Source organism: Bufo gargarizans, chromosome 2, assembly GCF_014858855.1.
Source record: "Bufo gargarizans isolate SCDJY-AF-19 chromosome 2, ASM1485885v1, whole genome shotgun sequence".
NCBI lineage: Eukaryota > Metazoa > Chordata > Amphibia > Anura > Bufonidae > Bufo > Bufo gargarizans.
In genome coordinates, this window is record NC_058081.1 from 648,520,477 (window position 1) to 648,545,436 (window position 24,960).

General features: G+C 42.0%; 1 long non-coding RNA gene across 1 annotated transcript in view; it reads left to right on the top strand.

Annotated features, from left to right (window-relative positions):
• Positions 1-13,644: 13,644 nt before the first annotated feature.
• LOC122926904 overlaps positions 13,645-24,960 on the top strand; it is a 45,820-nt gene continuing 34,504 nt past the window's right edge. The window contains exon 1 of the long non-coding RNA XR_006387729.1: positions 13,645-13,794. This is a non-coding gene — a long non-coding RNA (uncharacterized LOC122926904). The remainder of the gene's footprint in view (positions 13,795-24,960) is intronic.

A 24,960-nucleotide genomic window follows, 5' to 3' on the forward strand; every position in this document is an offset into this window, starting at 1 on the left:
ATTTTTTTACAAGAAAATGGTGCTTTAGGCCCAAACTTTCTTTTTTTACAAAAGACAACAGGAGAATATACCCCCCCCCCACACCCCCCAATTTTCTACCCACTTTCTCCTGAATATACTAACACCCCAATTGTGGTTGTAAACTGTTATTTGGGGATATGCCAGGGCTCCAAAGGGAAGGAGTGGCATCTGGATTTTCTAACATGGAATTTTCTGTCATGGTTTTTAAGAGCAATAACTTTTTTTTTATTTTTTGTTGAATGAGCTGCGTGAGGGCTTATTTTATGTGAGACAAGATGTAGTTTTTATTGGCACAATTTGGGGGTACATTTAACTTTCTAGTTGCTTTTTATCTCACTTTTAGGAGGTGAAGTCACCAAAAAACTGTTTGGTGTCATTTTTCTATTTTTTCTTTTTTACACCGTTCACCTGATGGGGTAGATCATGTGACATTTTTATAGATCCTTACAGACGCAACAATACCAAATATGTCTATTTTTTTTTTTTACGTTTTATACAAAAAACATTTTTAGAAAAAAATGTTTTTGTGTTGCCATTTTCTTAGAGCCATATTTTTCTCGTTTTTTGGGCTATAGTCATGTGTGAGGGCTTGTTTTTTGCATGACGAGGTGACGTTTTTAGTGCTACCATTTTGGGGTACATGCAACTTTTTGATTGATATTATATTTTTTGTGAGGCGGGGTGACTATTTTTGAAGAGCCAATTGTTACGGACGCGGCAATACCAAATATGTCAATTTTTATTTTATTTTTTAACATTTTACACAATAAGAGCATTTTTAGAATGGTTAAAAAAAATCATGTTTTTGTGTTGCAATTTTCATAGAGCCATATTATTATTTTTTTCTGGCTATGGTCTTGTGTGGGGGCTCATTTGGGTAGGATGAGGTGATGTTTTTATTGCTACCATTTTGGGGTACATAAAACTTCTGTTTTGGGGCAATGTTTATTAACTTTTTTTTTTACGGCGTTCACCTGATGGGGTAGATCATATGACATTATTATAGAGCCGGTCGCTGCGGACGTGGTGATACCAAATATGTCTATTTTATTCTTTTCTATTTTTTTACATTTTTTAAATAACAGATTTGGGGGGAATTTTTTTTTTTTAAATGGGAAACTTTTTGGGTAAATTTTTTATTTTACACTTTGTGTTCCCCATAAGGTCATGCAAGACCTCTAGGGGACATTTTTTTTCTTTTTTTTTTCGCTATTGATTTCTCCTGTGACTGGGGCTGACATAATAGCCCCAATTACAGTGGAAATACACCCCCCAGAGAGGCTGTACAGTGGTATACTGCGCTGTACAGCCTCAGTGCAGGGCTGATCAAGGTCTATGGAAGACCCGACAGCTCCTGAACTCTCCCGGCCCCGCTGATCACATCAGGCCGGGACAGGAAGCAGCATGGCGCTTCCTGATCTGTATCCATAGCGCTCGTTCAATGCTGTGTATACAGCGATATAGAAGGCAGGGACACCCAGGAACGGTCCCTGCCTTCTCTCTGGGGTGCCCTGCTGTCACTAACAGCAGGCCCCCACTCGGCAGCTGCACGATTAGCGTGCACATGCCATCTCTGAATGGACGTTCCAGAACGTCCATTCAGAGATAAACCGACCGCCCAAGGACGTTTATAGTCAATGCACGGTCAGGAAGTGGTTAATATTTGCCCCGCAGTAAAATAATCCTTAAGATTGGTGTGGGTTATTTTTCCAGGATCCTCAATTATTGTCTTAAAGAGGACCTATAACCTCTCCAGACATGTCTGCTTCAGGAACTACTTACATTCCTCCTGTAATAACAATTCTGGAGCATCTATTCCTATGATTCTGTATTGTGTCATCCCCTTACTATTCCTGCTAGAAGTTATGAATGAGTTGCTGGAAGTTTTTGCTAACAGTTTTTGTAGTGAAGATCCAGCTAGGTGTTACTGGGTGTGATATTTGTGGCACAGGCCAGATAGTGTCAGACTGTGCAGAGACACCCCCTGAACTGGCAACACCCATCTGGGCCTTCATTGCAAACTATTAGTAGTTTATTCATAACATCTAGCAGGAATACTAAAGGAAGGGAACGCCAAAGAGTTATTACTTGGGAGAGGTTACAGATCCCCTTTAATTCAAGCAGGTCTCAGAATTACCAGAGGGCATGCGGGAGGTGAGCAGAGCAGGAAGTCTATGAATAGCAACTTCAGCCAATAGCGTAAACAGGAAGTGATGTCAGAGGAGGGGCGTCAGAGAAGCAACATGCAGCCGTTTTGTTACATAGTTAATATGGTTGAAAAAAAGACATAAATCCATCAAGTTCAACCAAGGGATAGGTGCTGTGAAAAGAACAGAGATCCCTGGAGACTTAAATTTGAGGGACCAAAGTAAAAAAATGTGCGGTCCTACTATAGTATGTGCTCTAGTACAGTAGCCCCATTTTACCCCGTTCACTTTATAGAAAAAATAATCCACTTAGCAAGATTTTACAACATTTCTCGGGTTTTATCTACATCAAACATTGTGTAAGTCTGTAAATACTTCTTACTTATCTTCTAGTGATCTTGAGTTCGGTGAGGTGTTTAGTTTCATCCAAATCCAGTGCTTAATTGGGAATTCTGCTGGTTTCCTCTGATCAGCAAGCAGTGCCTTGTGGGAGCTGACAACACAGTTACCCCGTTACCCTCTAGACCAGGCATGGCCAACCTGCGGCTCTCCAGCTGTTGTAAAACTACAACTCCTACCCTGCCCTGCTATAGGCTGATAGCTGTAGGTAGCCTGGGCATGCTGGGATTTATAGTTTTGCAACAGCTGGAGAGCCTCAGGTTGGCCATCCCTGCTCTAGACTGTCTGACAATGGAGCAAAAAAAAATTGCTGACTGTTTCCATGGGCAACTGGCAGCATATTGAAGGCAGGTCTGGAGATGAATAAAGAAAATGGAAACCCAATGCCAACATTTTGACTGGTTATATTTTATGTAGGTGCAATGATTATATACTGTAAGTGGAATTATGCACAAGATATATTCCATACCCCAAATCTATATTTTTTGGGGGAAAAAGTGGAATACCCCTTTAACTTACCCTTCAAAAACTTGACACATCATAATAAATAGCTCCACATATTGAAACAGGTTATGCGCCTGCTAGTCTTTTCTGTGCATGACATATCTGGTGTGGCCTGTATTCTAGTCTTCTATCCGTGTATATATTTCTGGAGGTTTCTAGATGACAGAGCAATTCTTCTGTTATATCTGCACATTAGATACAGACAAGCCTGCTTGCATAGAACTGCTCATCGAGTTGCATCGCTCAAAGCCCAGAGGCACATAGTTTAATAGCAGCCAGTGTCTAGGAGGATAGCTAACCTCAATGTCATTTCTCAAACAGCAGTAATAAAAACTAAAAAATAATGTCTGGAGACATCTGCCAATAGTCAAGAAAATCTTTGCTTGATTTATATATATAGTACTAGCTGAAGGACCCGGCTTCACTCGGGTATATTTAATCTCTTTTATTTAATGTTTGTGTGTGTCGTTAAAAGATATCAACACTATCCACTATAATAAAGACATCTACAGCACCCCCCCAAAACTGTGACCTCCACAGCCCCCACCCCTTAACAGTAACCCCCCCCCCCCCCACAGCAGCTCACAGCTTAACTTTGATGTTTATAGCAGCCGTCCCCTTTAACAGTGACTTTCACAGCATACCACCACCTTGACAGTGACCTCCACACCTCCACAGGGGCCCACCCCCTTAACAGTGACCTTTACTCGATCGGGGGGGTGTCCTTTTGAACAGCTCACTCTAAGGGTCCATTCACACGTCCGTAGAATGGGTCTGCATCCATTCCGCAATTAAGCGGAACGGGTGCGGACCCATTCATTCTCTATGGGGCCGGAAGAGATGATGTGGACAGCACACAGTGTGCTTTCCACATCCGCATTTCCCGAGTGTGGCCCCGTTCTTCCGATCCGCAGCTCAGATAAAAAATTAAGCATGTCCTATTCTTGTTCGCAATTCGGACAAAAATAGGCATTTCTATGGTGGTGCTGGCCGGGTGTATTGCGGATCTGCAATTTGCTGATCCGCAATACACTACAGACGTCTGAATGGAGCCTAACACAGCAGCACTGTGCTGTCTGTCAGCTGCAGAGAGAAAGTCACCCTCCCTCCCACCCCTGCAGCTGACAGAAGTAGATTTTTACCTTTATTTTTTTTCAATCCCTGTCGGCTAAGGAGTGGAGGGCGTGGCCTAACCAGATCTGGGAGTGGCTTAGCAGGACCTAAAAGTTGATATTTAACTTCATTTTTTCTATCTCAGTCGGCTGAGAAGTGGGAGCGGGCATGGCCTAACTGGATCAGGGGCGTGTCCTTTTGAACACCTCACTCTAAGACAGCAGCACTGTGCTGTCTGAGTGTGAGCTGCAGGGAGAAAGTCACCCTCCCTCCCACCCCTGCAGCTGACAGGAGTAGATTTTTACCTTCAGTTTTTCAATCCCCGTCGGCTCAGGAGTGGGAGTGGGCATGGCCTAACCAGATCATGGGCGTCGATCGGCGGGACCTGGGGGTGGGGTTTTAAGTCTTTTGAGGGTGAATACATTGTGGCAGGGGTGTGTCTGGGCTCCTTCCTGCAAGAGTGACACCCCTCTGGGCACCTTACTGGCTCATTTGCATACCAAATAAACCGGATTTTGCAGAGGATAAAAACATCTATTGCTGGAACAAAGACACATCTGGAAATAAGGTACTAAGTGCTATTAGGCCATGGCTTTACTTCAATAGCGATTATCCTGGTGACAGATTTCCTTTAAAGCTCTCCTACAGCAGTGAAGATAAATGGCTGGGTTGTTATGGAAACTTGGAGTAAAACTGTATGTGGAGGCTGGAGGACCTGCGAGCTTCTATTGGCTGATAAGGGTCATGTGACCAGGCTTCTATTGGCTTATGCATTTTTGGGGAATATCTCAGGAACGATACGTCCTAGAAAGCTGAGACCTGGTCTAAAACCTTCCCGGACACCTGATGTACCTGTGTGCCAATTTTCATGATTGTAAATGCGACGGTGCAGATTCCTTTAACGGACATACACACACACAAACAAACACATACACTCAGCTTTATATATTAGATATATATATATATTTATATGAACTTTTTATCAGTATCAGATTTGTTAGTGTCTAATCAGTGGGTGCCTGACATCCGAGACCCTCGCTGATCAGCTGCTTGAAAAGGCAGCAGCACTCACAGCAGTGCCGCAACATTCTCACTGCTTTCCCTAGGCCGAGTGACGACGTGTTCATCGGTCGCGTGGCCTAGGTGCAGCTCAGCCCCATTGAAGTGATTGGGGCTGAGCTGCGATACCAAGTACAGCCACTGTACAATGTACGGCGCTATGGTTGGCGAGTATGCAGAAGGCCATGGTGCTCACAGGAGTGAGCCTTTTCAAACAGCTGATCGCCGGGAGGCTGGGTGTCAGACCCCCACCAATCAGATACTGATGACCTATTCCGAGGATAAGTATTTAAATTTTGGAAAACCCTTTTAACTGCCTTACAGAAACAACATGACGTGTGGGTGGTGGATGGTGACATGGAGCAGGGTGGGAATATAAGAGAAGGAGGAAAAATACCAGCAGATTATCACATCTTAGTAAAGAGGAAAATATGATGACATAGGGAGAGGTGGAGATCCATTAGGTAATCGTTGTGGTTGGACTGTATATGAAGATTCAGAGCTTATGAACATGATGAATACATGGAAAGCCTGACGTATACAGCCAGGATACTGCTACATCTCACTTACTAATTTTCTTTTCATTTTTTTTCTTCCGGTTTCATTTTTAATGTTTATCCTGTAAAAGTAAAGTTATATGTATTATATGGAAATTATTAAAACTGTTAGCCCAGGGAAGCAGCTATAGGTAGTGCAGAGGTAGCAATGGCAACTAGAAACTGGTGCATGAGGGGGCCAAGACATCAATATTATAAATATATGCCACTACGGCAGAGGTCCACAGTTTAAAGGGTTAAAATCGGTATTATGCATATTCTGTATGTTGTGTGCACATGGAGTCAACATGCCTCGGAGTGGTTTAGATTAGCAGTGAGTCTAGTCTGGGACCATGGTGTGTGCAGAAGCAGATACTCGAGAACAGCCCTGTGATGAGAACCAGCCAGAAAGACTGAGGAAGAAAAGAACAAAAGTGATATATAGTGGAGTATACCAGTGTTTAGAGGAGGTGCATGCAAAATTCAGACTGTGGAGAAAACCTGTCTAAAGGCCCTATTACATGGGCAGATTATTGTTAAGATGATCGCTAACTGACCTCTCAAAAACATCAAGTGATCAAAGAATCTTATGTATTCCAAAATGGTACCAATGAAAAGGTCAGCTCATCCCACAAAAAACAAGCCCTTACATAAGACCATTGCCAGAAAATAAAATATGGGAAGAAAACATATATTCTTTTTCCAAAATGCTTTAATTCCATAACAGAAAAACTTTAAAAAAAATAAACTATATAAAAATGGTAATTTTTCCCACAGTGTATGCCACAATATCAAAACACAAAAATCAATGGAATTGCTGCCTTTTCTTTGTCCTGCTTAACAAAAAGCAACATAAATAGCGATTGCAAAGTTGTATGTACCCCAAAATAGTACCAATGATAATGGTAACTCATCCCACAAAAAATAAGAGCTCACGTAGGTCCGCAGGGAACAATAAAAACTCATGGTTGTCTGAAATTAGCTGAACTTGTACCCCAGAGACTGTTTGAAATAAACATGGTGCCCATAAACCAATCTATTAAAATATCTGACGGCTACAGAAACAGCAGTTTGCGTCCACATTTATGGTTCCACCTACGCCTTGCAAGTAGAAATGTTGTTCTCATCTGCTATTCTGTGGTTAAGGGTGTTTGTCCTGAAATAAATAGTTAGGGTGCATTCACATCACTCAGAAGAAGAGAAAGAGGGAAAAAAACTGGATCCTGTAAAAATACGGATCCTATTGCATCAGTTGTCATCCATTTGAGCCATTTCTGCCTGAGATCCATTTTTTAGAAGGGGAAAAAAGTCCTGCATGCAGCACTTTTGTTTCCATCTAAAAAACGGATCTCAGATGGAAATGGGTCAAACGGATAAGGCTACTTTCACATTAGCGTTTTCAATTCTGCTATTGAGGTCTGTCATAGGATCTCAAAAGCGGAAGAAAACGCTTCAGTTTTGTCCCCATTCATTGTCAATGGGGACAAAACTGAATGAAACGGAATGCACCAAATTGCATTCCTTTCCATTTGGTTGCTCTCCTATCGCGGACAGAATAACGCTGCAAGCAGCGTTTTTCTGTCCGCAGTGTGGTGCGGAGCAAGATGGATCTGACACAATAGAAAACTGATCCGTCCCCTATTGACTTTCAATGGTGTTCATGACGGATCCATCATTGCTATAAAAGACATAATACAACTAGATCCGTTCATGATGAATGCATGCAGTTGTATTATGGTAACGGAAGCGTTTTTGCAGATCCATGACTGATCCGAAAAAAAAATGCTAATGTGAAAGTAGCCTTACAACTGATGCAACAGGATCTGGTTTTTTTTTTCTCTCTATTCTTCTGACGGATCAGAAGAACGGAAAGCTAAATGGTGATGTAAATGCACCCTTATAGACATGAGACTGTTTTTCTATCTTAGCTATATAAGCATGTTTAAAAGGCAGGAAGGCTAATCCGCTGTGTGAAATTAATGCAGCGCTCATATTGCTGTTGTTGTTGCTGCTGTTTACCTACTTGCTGTGCTGCAACAAGTAGATATAATTATAGCACTCTCCTATTTACCTGAACATACATCATCCATCCATATAGCAAAAACAGAGACCACATTTAGCAATTTTATTTCACCATTTTGATTCAACATCAGATGAACCAGAGAGACCTCCAAAGTAACATTCACCTGCATGTGAGACAAGAGACTGACAAGATCCCACAAAACTAATACATCAATCAATAAAACATGCAAGGTAGTTTTTTGTAAAAGAACAAGAGAACCAGAATACCTCAAGAAAACCCTTTTTTTTTTTTACTTGGTTGACTTCCCTTGTGGGGTTCTCTTTGGGGTGCTCTTTATCATTAGGGAGACCAAAAAATATGCATGATTATTGTATGCCAGACGACAATACTCTTAGTTTCTAGGAAGAGTATATCGCAAATCGCATATCTTAATTTTTCTGGCAAAACAGAAAAGATTGATTATGTTTTCTCATGCCAGTCTGGACTGGTATGAGATTGCTGTATGTCCATTTTCATATTTGTCAATATTTGAAAAAGAAAAAATCCTTGGATACATATGTGTCCCCTGCCGTTTGTTAGGCACTAAAGGAGGATGATTACTTTGATTAGGATCAACATTGCTGTTTGTGGGATACAAAGCAGAGGTTAGGTGGGATTTAGTGTTTATGGATGGGCACTGGACAGGATTAAAGGTGTGATTTACTGAAAAAAAAATTAGGAGTTGTCCTTCTTGGCTTTCTTTTAAAGTTGGTAGGTTGTGTCCCTGTCCCATGAATCAATAACTCTTTTAATACATGACAGTATCCTGCGGGCCTAAGAAGAAGCTGATTGACATTGCATGCTGTTATTTAGCCTATGATCTACACCCAAGTACACCCAAGTCCTTCTCTAGAAGTTACTCTCCCAGTTTTACTACCCCTGGGACATATATTGCATGTAGATTATTCGTACCAAGATGCATACATTGATATTTATTCATACTGAACCAGATTTGCCAAGTAGATGCCCAAACATTCACTATGGTCATTTACAAGGCTGGTATGCTAGTTTTCTTGTAGAAATAAATTGTGTATTTTTGCACAAGCAGCTTGCTGCACAAATAGCTACTTTTTATGTTTCTCTGCTGCTCTTGCCACATGCCATTGTCTTACATGGGAGAGTTTTGTAAGCATGCTTTGTGGCATGAGCTATAATCACTGCGCAGAGAGGGAAAGAAGGGAGAAGGAGCTGAATTGTCTCCATTAACAACAGTATGATTTTCTGTTATCATAATAAAGAATGTCGATTTAAAAGGAACTTACTGTGCTTTTCTAAGTTGTAGTTCAAGAAATGTCTTATGACTTAATAATGTAAATCATATTATTTGGAATAAAAAAAAAAAAAAAAAAATATATATATATATATATATATATATACAGGCAAATGAGTATTTTGACCACATCATCCTCTTTATGCATGTTGTCTTACTCCAAGCTGTATAGGCTCGAAAGCCTACTACCAATTAAGCATATTAGGTGATGTGCATCTCTGTAATGAGAAGGGGTGTGGTCTAATGACATCAACACCCTATATCAGGTGTGCATAATTATTAGGCAACTTCCTTTCCTTTGGCAAAATGGGTCAAAAGAAGGACTTGACAGGCTCAGAAAAGTCAAAAATAGTGAGATATCTTGCAGAGGGATGCAGCACTCTTAAAATTGCAAAGCTTCTGAAGCGTGATCATCGAACAATCAAGCGTTTCATTCAAAATAGTCAACAGGGTCGCAAGAAGCGTGTGGAAAGACCAAGGCGCAAAATAACTGCCCATGAACTGAGAAAAGTCAAGCGTGCAGCTGCCAAGATGCCACTTGCCACCAGTTTGGCCATATTTCAGAGCTGCAACATCACTGGAGTGCCCAAAAGCACAAGGTGTGCAATACTCAGAGACATGGCCAAGGTAAGAAAGGCTGAAAGACGACCACCACTGAACAAGACACACAAGTTGAAACGTCAAGACTGGGCCAAGAAATATCTCAAGACTGATTTTTCTAAGGTTTTATGGACTGATGAAATGAGAGTGAGTCTTGATGGGCCAGATGGATGGGCCCGTGGCTGGATTGGTAAAGGGCAGAGAGCTCCAGTCCGACTCAGACGCCAGCAAGGTGGAGGTGGAGTACTGGTTTGGGCTGGTATCATCAAAGATGAGCTTGTGGGGTCTTTTCGGGTTGAGGATGGAGTCAAGCTCAACTCCCAGTCCTATTGCCAGTTTCTGGAAGACACCTTCTTTAAGCAGTGGTACAGGAAGAAGTCTGCATCCTTCAAGAAAAACATGATTTTCATGCAGGACAATGCTCCATCACACGCGTCCAAGTACTCCACAGCGTGGCTGGCAAGAAAGGGTATAAAAGAAGAAAATCTAATGACATGGCCTCCTTGTTCACCTGATCTGAACCCCATTGAGAACCTGTGGTCCATCATCAAATGTGAGATTTACAAGGAGGGAAAACAGTACACCTCTCTGAACAGTGTCTGGGAGGCTGTGGTTGCTGCTGCACGCAATGTTGATGGTGAACAGATCAAACTGACAGAATCCATGGATGGCAGGCTTTTGAGTGTCCTTGCAAAGAAAGGTGGCTATATTGGTCACTGATTTGTTTTTGTTTTGTTTTTGAATGTCAGAAATGTATATTTGTGAATGTTGAGATGTTATATTGGTTTCACTGGTAAAAATAAATATTAATTGGTCATTTTCAGTGCACTGACGTGAATTAATATAAATAATAAAAATAAATATTTGAAATGGGTATATATTTGTTTTTTGTTAAGTTGCCTAATAATTATGCACAGTAATAGTCACCTGCACACACAGATATCCCCCTAAAATAGCTAAAACTAAAAACTACTTCCAAAAATATTCAGCTTTGATATTAATTAGTTTTTTGGGTTCATTGAGAACATGGTTGTTGTTCAATAATAAAATTAATCCTCAAAAATACAACTTGCCTAATAATTCTGCACTCCCTGTATATATATTTCAGGTTCACCTAATTTTTCTAAAAGTTCGACTCGGACTTGAATCAATTCTACCAGAAGCCAAGTTGCTTCACTTGCCCTGAAAATTTGATATATAACTCCTTTTTATGAAAATATGTTATATTTCTTAAATTTTTTAGGAATTTTTGCTTTTTTATCTCCCCCTTCAGCCCCAAGTTCTTGAACGTAATGGCAGCAATAGCACTTACGCGGTTATAGTAATGCAGTTTTTTCAATAAAACGGTTCAATAACACAGATACAATAATGCAATTTGTGTAGTAAAATACTTTTGCTGTAACTGAACAGTAATCTTCAAGTAATATAACACATTCAATAAAACGGGTATAGTAATGTAGCTTTTACAGTAAAATGCGTTCAATAACATGGGTATAGTAATGCAGTTTTTGCAGTAAAATGCTTTTGCTGTATCTGAACTGTATCTTGAAGTAATACAACACGTTCATTAACACGGGCATATTAATTCACGTCAGTGCACTGAAAATGACCAATTAAAAATGATAAATTTATGTTTTTAGAAAAAAGGGGTAATTGCTTAGCATTTGCAGGAGAACGTATGCTATTGGGGTGCTGGCAATAAGCTTATGAACTGTAGAAACTTGAGATTTTTAATTCTGCAAAATAAAAAAGCTGGTTGGCTGTCTATTATAAGAGAAAAAAAAAAGTTTGTGGCAGGAGATAACTTGACAGCAAGCTGTACTATGGACTATGAAACAACACGCAACTCAAAGTAACCAGTCTCTCACTCTCTATGCTAAGATTTACATGATAAAACTCTAACATCTACCCAATGATATCTCCATGTTCTTTCTCTGTAGTGTGTCCCTAGTACAACTTGATTACTAGCTTTTGTCTGCTCTTCAATTGCTTTTTGGCAGACACCGCCACAACACATGGTTTCAGGTCTAAATTTGAACATAGAATGGCGTTCTGTTGCATTCTGAGCAGCAGGACCTGTCAGAACTCTGCCCCTAATTGGAGTCAATTAGGGCAAGCCCACGGTTTATGTGATCCTCCATCTTCTTCCTTCCTGTCCTTTTCCCTGTCAATTTTCACAGTAAAAGTTTTGATTTGATTTAACTTTATGGCCATTACACATGTATAAATACAGGGTACAGAAATGCAGTTTGCATCTAATGAGAAGTGCAAAGAGCAGCAAGTGCAATAGAAACATCTTATATACAGATAAGGGTAGTGTAGAAGGTAGGAATAGTTATGCACAGATTATGTACAAATAAGTTAAAAATACAGGTGTTTATATTGCTATACAGAGAGCAAATATACAGATGTACTATGGACAAATATACACATGTGCTGTTACGAACATATATACAGATATGCAGATGTGTTGATGTATACATATATACAGATAGACTGTTCTATATTGCTATACAAACGGGCAAATATACAGATGTACTGTACTATGAACAAGTATCCCAACTATAGCAAGTGTCCCAAACTATAGCAGTAACCAATGTGAACTTACAGTGAATGATGAGAATGAATGACAGTCATGATCATTATCATTGGGAGGATGAAGGGGAGGAGGAGTGTATAGGGTTAAGTGAGTGTGGATGAAAAGGTTCAGCGGGGGACTAAGTTCAGTAGGGTGACAGCTGTGAGGAAGAAGCTGTTCATAACCTGCTGGTTTTAGTCTGAAGGGTCCTGTAGCACTTTCTGGAGGGGAGGAGCTGTAAGAGTTTATTGGCAGGATGAGAGGAGTCCCTAAGAATGATGCCAGTCCAGCGTAGGCATCTCTTCTTGTGAACATCCTCAATGGCAGGAAGTGGAGTCCCTGTGATGCATTGGGCGGTTTTCACCACCCACTGCAGTGCCTTGTGGTCAGCAACAGAGCAATTCTCATACCAGACTGTGACACAGTTGGTCAGGATGCTCTCTATCGCACAGCGGTAGAAGTTACCCAGTATGTTAGCAGACAGGTGGTTTTTCTTGAGTGTCCTCAAGAAAAAGAGCCTATGATGTGCCTTCTTGACCAGGCTGGAGATGTTGGTTGACCAGGACAGATTTTCAGAGGTGTGGGTCCCCAGAAACATGAAGCTAAAAACCCGTTCGACAGCCATGCCATTTATGTGGATGGGGTCATGGGTGTTCCTCTTCTCCTTCCTGAAGTCCACAATGAGCTCTTTTGTCTTACTGGTATTCAGGAGTTATTGTAAGCGCACCACACAGCTAGGTGCTTTACCTCCTCCCTGTAGTCAGACTCATCGTTGTCACTGATGAGACCGATCACCATTGTGTCGTCTGCAAACTTGATGATGGAGTTGGATTCATACCTAGGCCTGCAGTCATAGGTGAAAAGGGAGTAGAGGAACGGGCTCAGCGCACAACCCTGTGGAGTGGAGTGGCAGTGTTAAGTGTGATGGCGGTGGAGCAGTTATTTCCTGATCTAACATGCTGTGGTCTGTTGGTCATAAAGTCCATGATCCAGTTACAGATAGGGTTGCTGATTCCAAGATACACAAGTTTAGTGATCAACTTGGGGGAATGACTGTACTGAAGGCTGAGCAGAAGTCAACAAACAGTATTCTTGGATAAGTATTGTCCAGGTGTGAGAGTACACAGTGAAGCACTGTAGATTCAGCATCTTCTGTACTCCTATTGCTTCGATAGGCAAATTGGTGAGGATCCAGTGTGTGTGTGTGTGTGGGGGGGGGGGGCAAGCATCACTTGAGGTGTGCCAGGACCAGTTGCTCAAAGCAGTTCATAAGTATAGGCGTGAGTGCTACAGGGCGATAGTCGTTCAGGCATGTTGGTGATGAGTGTATCGGCACTGGCACAATGGAAGTGATCTTGAAGAACGCTGGTACTACTGCCTGGGCAAGCGACAGGTTGCAGATGTCAGTAAAGACCCCTGCAAGCTGCTCAGCCGTCAGGGCCAGCAGCCTTGCGAGCTTGATGCTGCTCAGTGCGTTATGGACATCTGTGATGGTGAGAGTAAAGGTATGGCAGTCATCAGAGGGTAGGGTTTTGACAAACTTCTCCTTGATGTCCTTGTCAAAACAAGCGTCGAAACCATTTAGCTCATTGAGGGAGGACACATTCATGGCTGTCTGTGTGGAATTACTGGGCTTATAGTCAGAGATTGCCTGAATGCCCAGCCACATGCGTCGTGGGTCAGAGTTGATGCCCCTCTTCAGGTCTGCCCTAGACGTACTGTAGGCCTAAGCATCCCCAGATCTGAAGGCATTGTTACGTGCCTTCCTTGTTCATCCATGGTTTCTGATTTGGGTACATTGTGATCTGATTTTCTGTGGTAACATTTACAATTGTGGTGTTGATGTATTCCAGTACTGAGAACGTATAAGAATCGATGTTAGTGCTGGACGCTATTTTTGCGCAATTCGTCCAAAGCTAATAGCAAATTCGGATTTGTTTATGTGAAATTTTTAACAAATCCGATTTGTTTTGAATGAATTTGCATATCTTTAATATACAGTATATGCAATGTTTAGCATTTGTATCCATTTTCAGTGTGAGCCTTACCCTGTTTCACATCTGTACAGTCCATCCCACACGACTTCTGGCTTTCACACAATGCTTTTTTTTCGGCAGGAAACCCACAGACCTTTACAATATCGATAGCAAAGGATTCTTTATGATCATGGGGATTTTCAAAAGATTTTTGCCAAAAGCATGTTTTTGGGATTAAACAGAAATCCTTTTAAGCAATCCATAAAATGGCAGGAAATTGCATCCTCTCCTGGGTCGTTAATGGACTTTAATTGAAGAAAAGATCTTGCACATATAATTCCTTGTCACCTTATAATGTTATGCGATGCTCTAAACCATACGAGGTGTTAATCTTCATGTTTCTATTTCCAGATACAGTACGGCTTCTGTAAAACCTCCATAATTAGGAGGGATGAGATTTTTGTTGTTTGTGCTTACACAGTAGAGATGAGCAAATAGAAGCTGACGAAGTGGAATTCGATCCGAATTTCAGGAATTATTCGATTCGCACCGAATCTGAATTTCCTCATGCTTTGTGTGAGGACATGGAGCAAGGAAAGCGGGATCACTCATAATGCCATGCATGCAGCCAATCAGCAGCCAGCCAGCCCTGTGATGTCACATTCCTATAAATACCCTCAGATATCTTGGGTTCTGCCATTTTCCAGTGTACTTAGTGCAGGGAGAGACGTCAGCAGGCGCTAGAGACAGTGCTAGAAAATACTTCATTGTGCTAAAAAAACGATTTACAAGTGCAGGGAAAGAATATTCAAGGTGTAGGGAAAGGATAGGGAGGAATCATTCCACAGCATTTCTGTTGAAAAGGGTTCAGTAGGGGAGGTTACAGACTATTACACCTTGCTGCACTGACTGGGGATCCAAATTGCCATTATACAGAGCTATAATTCCAGCAAACTGTCCTTATTAGGATGCAAGTGCTGTTTAATACAGCCATTAACAGGATTTATTACAAGGAAATATTTCTACGTCTTATTTGCCCTTGTGCGGTGCAGTTATATGTTCTAAAGCATTTCTTGGCTTGTATTAGTGGGGAAAAAAGGGCTTACTAGGCGTTGTGTGGCGAAGTGCGAAAATTACAGCCCTTTTTGCCATGTATTAGTGGCAAAGGAAAAATATATTTGCTGTTCAGCGGTGCAGTTATATGTTCTAAAGCCCTTTTTGCTGTGTATTTGTGGCAAAAGAAAAATATATTTGCCATTTAGCTGTGCAGTCATATGTTCTATAGCCCTTTTTGGTGTGTATTTGTGGCAAAAGAAAAATATATTTGGCATTTAGCTGTGCAGTCATATGTTCTATAGCCCTTTTTGGTGTGTATATGTGGCAAAAGAAAAACATATTTGCCGGTCAGCGGTGCAGTTATATGTTCTAAAGCCCATTTTTGGCGTCTATTAGTGGCAAAAAAAATATCTATTTGCCGTTCAGCGGTGCAGTTATATATGTTCTAAAGCCTTTTTAGTCGTGTAATAGTGGCAAAATAAAAATATATTTGCCGTTCAGCGATGCAGTTATATGTTCTAAAGCCCTTTTTGTTGTGTATTAGTGGCAAAATAAAAATATATTTGCCGTTCAGCGGTGCAGTTATATGTTCTAAAGCATTTTGTGGAGTGTATTAGTGGCAAAATAAAAATGTATTTGCCGTTCAGCGGTGCAGTTATATGTTCTAAAGCCTTTTTCGTCGTGCATCGACCTGTAAGGCTGAGTTCATACTTGAGTTATTTGGTCAGTTTTGGCCCCATTACTGCTCAAATAAGTGAAGTTTGCAGTGATTCTAAGAGCGACGCCTGTCATCTGCATGTCATACTGACTCACAGTATTATTTCACTACCACACCAGACTCCCTATGCGTGTTACTGCAAAGCACAGTGTTCTACACAACTATAAAGGCTCTCTGCAGCCAGGAAATAGCCATTTTGTTACCATTTTTTTTAAGAACATTCATGAAGCAGGCCAAATAAAAAAAAAAAAAAATCGCTCATCTCTATTACACAGTTCCTTTAAAATGATCCACAATGTTGGTGATATATGAAAGTAGAAGGAAGACGATGACATAAGAAAGAAGATGGAGAATAGATAGGAGAGGAGGAGCGGAGAGTAAACTTTCTACTAGATGAAAAAAAGATGTAGTTGTCATGACTATTCCCATTTAACTTTATATTCAAATAGTATAAAAGTAAAGCTTTTGTTTAAAGGGCTGTACAAAGAAAAACTTACATCCTATCCACAGAACAGGGGCTAAGCATGCTCAGTGGCTGCTCCGTTTATTAAAGGGGTTGTCTCATCTCAGACAATGGGGGCATATCGCTAGGATATGTGGGGAACATAGGTATGGGTCCACAGCTGGGACCCCGCACCTATATCGGGAACGGAGCCCTGCAAAGTGGCGGCTGGAGGACTCCGGTCCAGCCACCACCAAACTCTCTCCCCATAAAAGTGAATGAGAGTGCTCCGCTCATGAACGGCCACCACTCCTATTCACTTCTATGAGCCAGCGTTCGGCTATTTTCGGTGGCCCCATGCATGCAAAGTGCACCCTCCACCTCTTTCAGACAATGGGGGCATATCCTAGCAATTCAGAAGACATGCATACTTAGGTGATCTAAGCAGGCATGTTTATGGTTCAAATGGATAACTGCTATGTAAAATGTATGGACAGCTTGACTCTACAATAATGTCTGTTGTCCCTCAACATAGACATTAGATTCGCAGAAGATCCTACCAATACTGGTTTTATTTGCCAACAAATCTGAAGTCTTTAGCAAGTGTACTTCTTACACTATGTCTTACTCTAAATGCCAAATTCCTTCTTGCACTCCTGATCAAGTCACACCAACCATTCTTTATTGGAATGGCTACCCATACACAACCTGGATCTGAATAATTTTGTAATTAAAAAATGTAGTGTGGCCAACTGTTTGTTCTTTTCCTATTTCTTCCTCACTGTCCACCTTGCTGAGGTGGGCGCACATGCTCAGTTCCATCCTTCAACTGCCACCAGCTGTATCTTCTGTTAGAAGCTGTGACAGTTACAGATAGAGAGCTGCAGAAGAAAAGACACACCCACTGAGCTGCCATAGGGAGAAATCTACAGCAGGAAGGATACACCCCCTGAGCTGTGGTAGGGAAAGAGCTGCAGAAGAAAGGACATGTCCACTGAGGGAGACAGCTGCAGCAGTAAATTCAGACAGCTTGAAATAAATCTAGCAGAGCAATTGGACCAATGAAAGGACAGTTCTATGGATCCATGTGAGGTACCGGTGCTGGTTCTAGTCTACTTAGAAAGATATTGCTATATACAATATTATGTCTGATTTTCAATGTTCACATTAATCATGACATAAGTGATACAAGAGGTTACGCATAGAGTCTGAGGGAATCATACAGTTTTGCTTTAAGGTATTCTCCAGGACTAGAAAAAGATTGCTGCTTTCTTCCAAAAACAGCACCACGCGTTCATAGGTTGAGTGTGGAACGTAGCAGACACAACCTATTGACGGGCATGTTGCTGTTTCTGGAAGAAAGCTGCCATGTTTTTCTAATCCCGGACAATCCCCTTAAAGTATTCCATAATTTATTATACAAGTCCTTCAAAAACATTTCTGGGTTACTTCTTCAATTTGATGTTGCCACTGTGCCTTTAAATATTAATCAGCAGTCAGTCAATAGCAGGAAATAGATGAAAAGCTGACAAGGAGTTGTTGTCCGTTTTGCTTTGTTCCTTATGTGGTTGAGTGCTTCTGGGTGTACTTGTTTAACTTGTCACAAATTATTTTGTGTTTACTCTTGTACCAAGAAAGCAAAACCTTCTCGAACCTTTCTCTCATCAAGTTGCTCTGTCACCTCATAGTGACCTCTCCTCCTGCACACTTTTATTTGTGCCTTTCCTCAAAAACAAAACCGGCAAAGTTTATTGTCACTTTTAGAGACAACGCACGTTCTGACTGCGGTGGAGAAATGCACTTTGTAACAATTTTTGCAGAAGTTTTAGTTTCTTGCAAATACCTGTTTAAGTTATGTTTTATGCGTAAACCTCTTAACCACCTCCCGACCGCTGTACGCGTATATGCGTCCGGGAGGTGGTTGCTTTATTCCTCCTGGACGCATATACGCGTCTTCTCGCGAGACGCGAGATTTCCTGTGAACGCGCGCGCACAGGCGCGCGCGCTCACAGGAACGGAAGGTAAGCAAGTGGATCTCCAGCCTGCCAGCGGCGATCGCTCGCTGGCAGGCTGGAGATCCGAATTTTTTAACCCCTAACAGGTATATTAGACGCTGTTTTCATAACAGCGTCTAATATACCTCCTACCTGGTCCTCTGGTGGTCCCTTTTGTTAGGATCGACCACCAGAGGACTCAGGTAGGTCAGTACAGTCGCACCAAACACCACACTACACTACACTACACCCCCCCCCCCGTCACTTATTAACCCCTTATAAACCCCTGATCACCCATGATCACCCCATATAAACTCCCTGATCACCCCCCTGTCATTGATCACCGCCCTGTCATTGATCACCCCCCTGTCAGGCTCCGTTCAGACGTCCGTATGATTTTTACGGATCCACGGATACATGGATCGGATCCGCAAAAAGCATACGGACGTCTGAATGGAGCCTTACAGGGGGGTGATCAATGACAGGCGGGTGATCACCCATATACACTCCCTGATCACCCCCTGTCATTGATCACCCCCCTGTCATTGATCACCCCCCTGTAAGGCTCCATTCAGACGTCCGCATGATTTTTACGGATCCGATCCATGTATCCATGGATCCGTAAAAATCATGCGGACGTCTGAATGGAGCCTTACAGGGGGGGTGATCAGTGACAGGGGGGTGATCACCCTGATCACCCCCTGTCATTGATAACCCCCCTGTAAGGCTCCATTCAGACGTCCGCATGAGTTTGTACGGATCCGATCCATGTATCCATGGATCCGTAAAAATCATGCGGACTGTCTGAATGGAGCCTTACAGGGGGGGTGATCAGTGACAGGGGGGTGATCACCCTGATCATCCCCTGTCATTGATAACCCCCCTGTAAGGCTCCATTCAGACGTCCGCATGCGTTTTGTGGATCCGATCCATGTATCCATGGATCCGTAAAAAATCATGCGGATGTCTGAATGGAGCCTTACAGGGGGGGTGATCAGTGACAGGGGGGTGATCACCCTGATACCTGATCACCCCCTGTCATTGATAACCCCCCTGTAAGGCTCCATTCAGACGTCCGCATGCGTTTTGTGGATCCGATCCATGTATCCATGGATCCGTAAAAAATCATGCGGATGTCTGAATGGAGCCTTACAGGGGGGGTGATCAGTGACAGGGGGGTGATCACCCTGATTACCCTGATCACCCCCTGTCATTGATAACCCCCCTGTAAGGCTCCATTCAGACGTCCGCATGCGTTTTGTGGATCCGATCCATGTATCCATGGATCCGTAAAAAATCATGCGGATGTCTGAATGGAGCCTTACAGGGGGGGTGATCAGTGACAGGGGGGTGATCACCCTGATTACCTGATCACCCCTGTCATTGATAACCCCCCTGTAAGGCTCCATTCAGACGTCCGCATGCGTTTTGTGGATCCGATCCATGTATCCATGGATCCGTAAAAAATCATGCGGATGTCTGAATGGAGCCTTACAGGGGGGGTGATCAGTGACAGGGGGGTGATCACCCTGATCACCCCCTGTCATTGATAACCCCCCTGTAAGGCTCCATTCAGACGTCCGCATGCGTTCTGTGGATCCGATCCATGTATCCATGGATCCGTAAAAAATCATGCGGATGTCTGAATGGAGCCTTACAGGGGGGGTGATCAATGACAGGGGGGTGATCAGGGAGTCTATATGGGTGATCACCCCCCTGTCATTGATCACCCCCCCCCCCCCCCCCCCCCCTGGTAAGGCTCCATTCAGACATTTTTTTTGGCACAAGTTAGCGGAAATTTTTTGTTTGTTTTTGTTTTTTTCTTACAAAGTCTCATATTCTACTAACTTGTGTCAAAAAATAAAATCTCACATGGACGCACCATACCCCTCACGGAATCCAAATGCGTAAACATTTTTAGACATTTATATTCCAGACTTCTTCTCACGCTTTAGGGCCCCTAAAAAGCCAGGGCAGTATAAATACCCCACATGTGACCCCATTTCGGAAAGAAGACACCCCAAGGTATTCCGTGAGGGGCATATTGAGTCCATGAAAGATTGAAATTTTTGTCCTAAGTTAGCGGAAAGTGAGACTTTGTGAGAAAAAAACAAAAAAAAAATCAATATCCGCTAACTTATGCAAAAAAAAAAAAATTCTAGGAACTCGCCATGCCCCTCATTGAATACCTTGGGGTGTCTTCTTTCCAAAGTGGGGTCACATGTGGGGTATTTATACTGCCCTGGCTTTTTAGGGGCCCGAAAGTGTGAGAAGAAGTCTGGGATCCAAATGTCTAAAAATGCCCTCCTAAAAGGAATTTGGGCCCCTTTGCGCATCTAGGCTGCAAAAAAGTGTCACACATGTGGTATCGCCGTACTCAGGAGAAGTTGGGGAATGTGTTTTGGGGTGTCATTTTACATATACCCATGCTGGGTGAGAAAAATATCTTGGTCAAATGCCAACTTTGTATAAAAAAATGGGAAAAGTTGTCTTTTGCCAAGATATTTCTCTCACCCAGCATGGGTATATGTAAAATGACCCCCCAAAACACATTGCCCAACTTCTCCTGAGTACGGCGATACCACATGTGTGACACTTTTTTGCAGCCAAGGTGGGCAAAGGGGCACCTTTCGGATTTCGCAGGCCATTTTTTACACATTTTGATTGCAAGGTACTTCTTACACATTTGGGCCCCTAAATTGCCAGGGCAGTATAACTACGCCACAAGTGACCCCATTTTGGAAAGAAGACACCCCAAGGTATTCCGTGGGGGGCACGGCGAGTTCCTAGAATTTTTTATTTTTTGTCACAATTTAGCGGAAAATGATGATTTTTCTTTTTTTTTCTTTTTTCCTTACAAAGTCTCATATTCCACTAACTTGCGACAAAAAATAAAAAATTCTAGGAACTCGCCATGCCCCTCACGGAATACCTTGGGGTGTCTTCTTTCCAAAATGGGGTCACTTGTGGGGTAGTTATACTGCCCTGGCAATTTAGGGGCCCAAATGTGTGAGAAGAACTTTGCAATCAAAATGTGTAAAAAATGCCCTGCAAAATCCGAAAGGTGCACTTTGGAATATGTGCCCCTTTGCCCACCTTGGCAGCAAAAAAGTGTGACACATCTGGTATCGCCGTACTCAGGAGAAGTTGGGCAATGTGTTTTGGGGTGTCATTTTACATATACCCATGCTGGGTGAGAAAAATATCTTGGTCAAATGCCAACTTTGTATAAAAAAATGGGAAAAGTTGTCTTTTGCCAAGATATTTCTCTCACCCAGCATGGGTATATGTAAAATGACACCCCAAATCACATTCCCCAACTTCTCCTGAGTACGGCGATACCAGATGTGTGACACTTTTTTGATGCCAAGGTGGGCAAAGGGGCACATATTCCAAAGTGCACCTTTCGGATTTCACCGGTCATTTTTTACAGATTTTGATTGCAAAGTACTTCTCACACATATGGGCCCCTAAATTGCCAGGGCAGTATAACTACGCCACAAGTGACCCCATTTTGGAAAGAAGACACCCCAAGGTATTCCGTGAGGGGCATGGCGAGTTCCTAGAATTTTTTATTTTTTGTCGCAAGTTAGTGGAATATGAGACTTTGTAAGGAAAAAAGAGAAAAAAAAAAAATCATCATTTTCCGCTAACTTGTGACAAAAAATAAAAAATTCTAGGAACTCGCCATGCCCCTCACGGAATACCTTGGGGTGTCTTCTTTCCAAAATGGGGTCACTTGTGGCGTAGTTATACTGCCCTGGCAATTTAGGGGCCCAAATGTGTGAGAAGTACCTTGCAATCAAAATGTGTAAAAAATGGCCTGCAAAATCTGAAAGGTGCACTTTGGAATATGTGCCCCTTTGCCCACCTTGGCTGCAAAAAAGTGTGACACATCTGGTATCGCCGTACTCAGGAGAAGTTGGGGAATGTGTTTTGGGGTGTCATTTTACATATACCCATGCTGGGTGAGAAAAATATCTTGGTCAAATGCCAACTTTGTATAAAAAAATGGGAAAAGTTGTCTTTTGCCAAGATATTTCTCTCATCCAGCATGGGTATATGTAAAATGACACCCCAAAACACATTCCCCAACTTCTCCTGAGTACGGCGATACCAGATGTGTCACACTTTTTTGCTGCCAAGGTGGGCAAAGGGGCGCATATTCCAAAGTGCACCTTTTGGATTTCACCGGTCATTTTTTACACATTTTGATTGCAAAGTTCTTCTCACACATTTGGGCCCCTAAATTGCCAGGGCAGTATAACTACCCCACAAGTGACCCCATTTTGGAAAGAAGACACCCCAAGGTATTCTGTGAGGGGCATGGTGAGTTCCTAGAATTTTTTATTTTTTGTCGCAAGTTAGTGGAATATGAGACTTTGTAAGAAAAAATAAAAAAAATAAAATCATCATCATTTTCCGCTAACTTGTGACAAAAAATAAAAAGTTCTATGAACTCACTATGCCCATCAGCGAATACCTTAGGGTGTCTACTTTCCGAAATGGGGTCATTTGTGGGGTTTTCTACTGTTTGGGCATTGTAGAACCTCAGGAAACATGACAGGTGCTCAGAAAGTCAGAGCTGTTTCAAAAAGCGGAAATTCACATTTTTGTACCATAGTTTGTAAATGCTATAACTTTTACCCAAACCATTTTTTTTTTTGCCCAAACATTTTTTTTTTATCAAAGACATGTAGAACAATAAATTTGGCGAAAAATTTATATATGGATGTCGTTTTTTTTGCAAAATTTTACAGCTGAAAGTGAAAAATGTCATTTTTTTGCAAAAAAATCGTTACATTTTGATTAATAACAAAAAAAGTAAAAATGCCAGCAGCAATGAAATACCACCAAATGAAAGCTCCATTAGTGAGAAGAAAAGGAGGTAAAATTCATTTGGGTGGTAAGTTGCATGACCGAGCGATAAACGGTGAAAGGAGTGTAGTGCCGAAGTGTAAAAAGTGCTCTGGTCATGAAGGGGGTTTCACCTGGCGGGGCTGAAGTGGTTAAAGGGGATCTCCACTTTGAGTATAATAAGCAATTCCTATAATGTAATGACAGCATATAATTCCTATGATAAAGCTAAAGACCTCTAGGACATTCATATATTTTACTGCTACACCATTAGATCTGCAAGCCTCATGTTTGAGATGTTTTTTAAACGTCATTGTACATAAATTTAGGCGCAAATGGCATTTCTATGCACCCCTGCTGCTTTCCCGAGGAGAGGGCATGGTAAGAGTGGGATGGAGAATGTCCCTATAGTGCCCCAGTATTAAAAATGCCCTCAGTACTCTAAGTAATGCCCCTTATTGTGCCCCCAGTTGTAATAATATGCCCATAGTGTCCCCAGTAATAATTTCCCCTATAAAGCCCCCCCAGTAATGCCCCCTAGACTGTCCTCAGTATTGAAAATGCCCCCAGTGCCCAAATATGTGGCATGAGACACATGCGTCCTGGAGCAGGTGGTCACGATGAGATCGGGAGCATCAGATTATTTGTGTGTTTTTTTGTTATGTACCTGGCCAGTAGAGGGAGGAAGGGCTCCCAGTAGGAATCTTCCTTTCTGTTCTTCCAATGATCTAAGATTAAACGTCTTCAAAGCTTTCCTCGAGCTGCACCATCTCTCTGGAATGCACTGCCCCAGACATTCATGTTCATTTCCAACTTCCTTAGCTTTAAACATACCATAAAAATACATCTTCAAAGGAAGGCTTATCACATCCCTGTACTGACTCTTCCCCATTTAACCCCCCTCGCCCCCTTATTTTTCAGCACCGAACCCCAACATCCAACACTAAGCCCTCTCAATTCATCGGTTCATGCAGTTTATCTGCACTATTCTCTTTGGTATATAGGTGGCTGGACCACTTTAGAAAACAATCAATTTTACCCTTTGAGTCACCCTCATTTCCTCATAGATTGTAAGATCTTGCGAGCAGGGCCCTCAACCCTAGTGTTTCAATTGTTTATTAGCCTATAGTCTTGTGATATCTATCTGAAATGTAAATCGCTTCAGAATATGGTGGTACTATATAATGTAATAAAATGTTTATTATTAGGGCCTATGACCAGTCAACCCTGGGCTATGAGCGATATAAACTGTATTTTCTCCAATTTGTCAGCCTAACATTATGATAAATATGCCATGTCCTCACCTGCTAAACCATAATCACAGTGCCAAGAGCTGTGTAAAGTAGGAAAAAGTGGCAATAATTGTATTTATTTTTTTAAAGCCTAATTGCACAAAATGTTGTTTCTTTTGTACAATTTTGTGCATAATAACTTCCCCTGAATCTCTTATCTTGATTCATAGGCACTATGTGTGGAATCACATATGGAAATAATCATACTCACATTTCTCCAGTCCATCACTACCTAGTCACAGCAAGGTGGCCACCTCACAAGATCTATGGCATACAGCGATTGCCATCCCAACAACTAAGCCTGCATGCTCTATGTACAGTCAGGTCCATAAATAT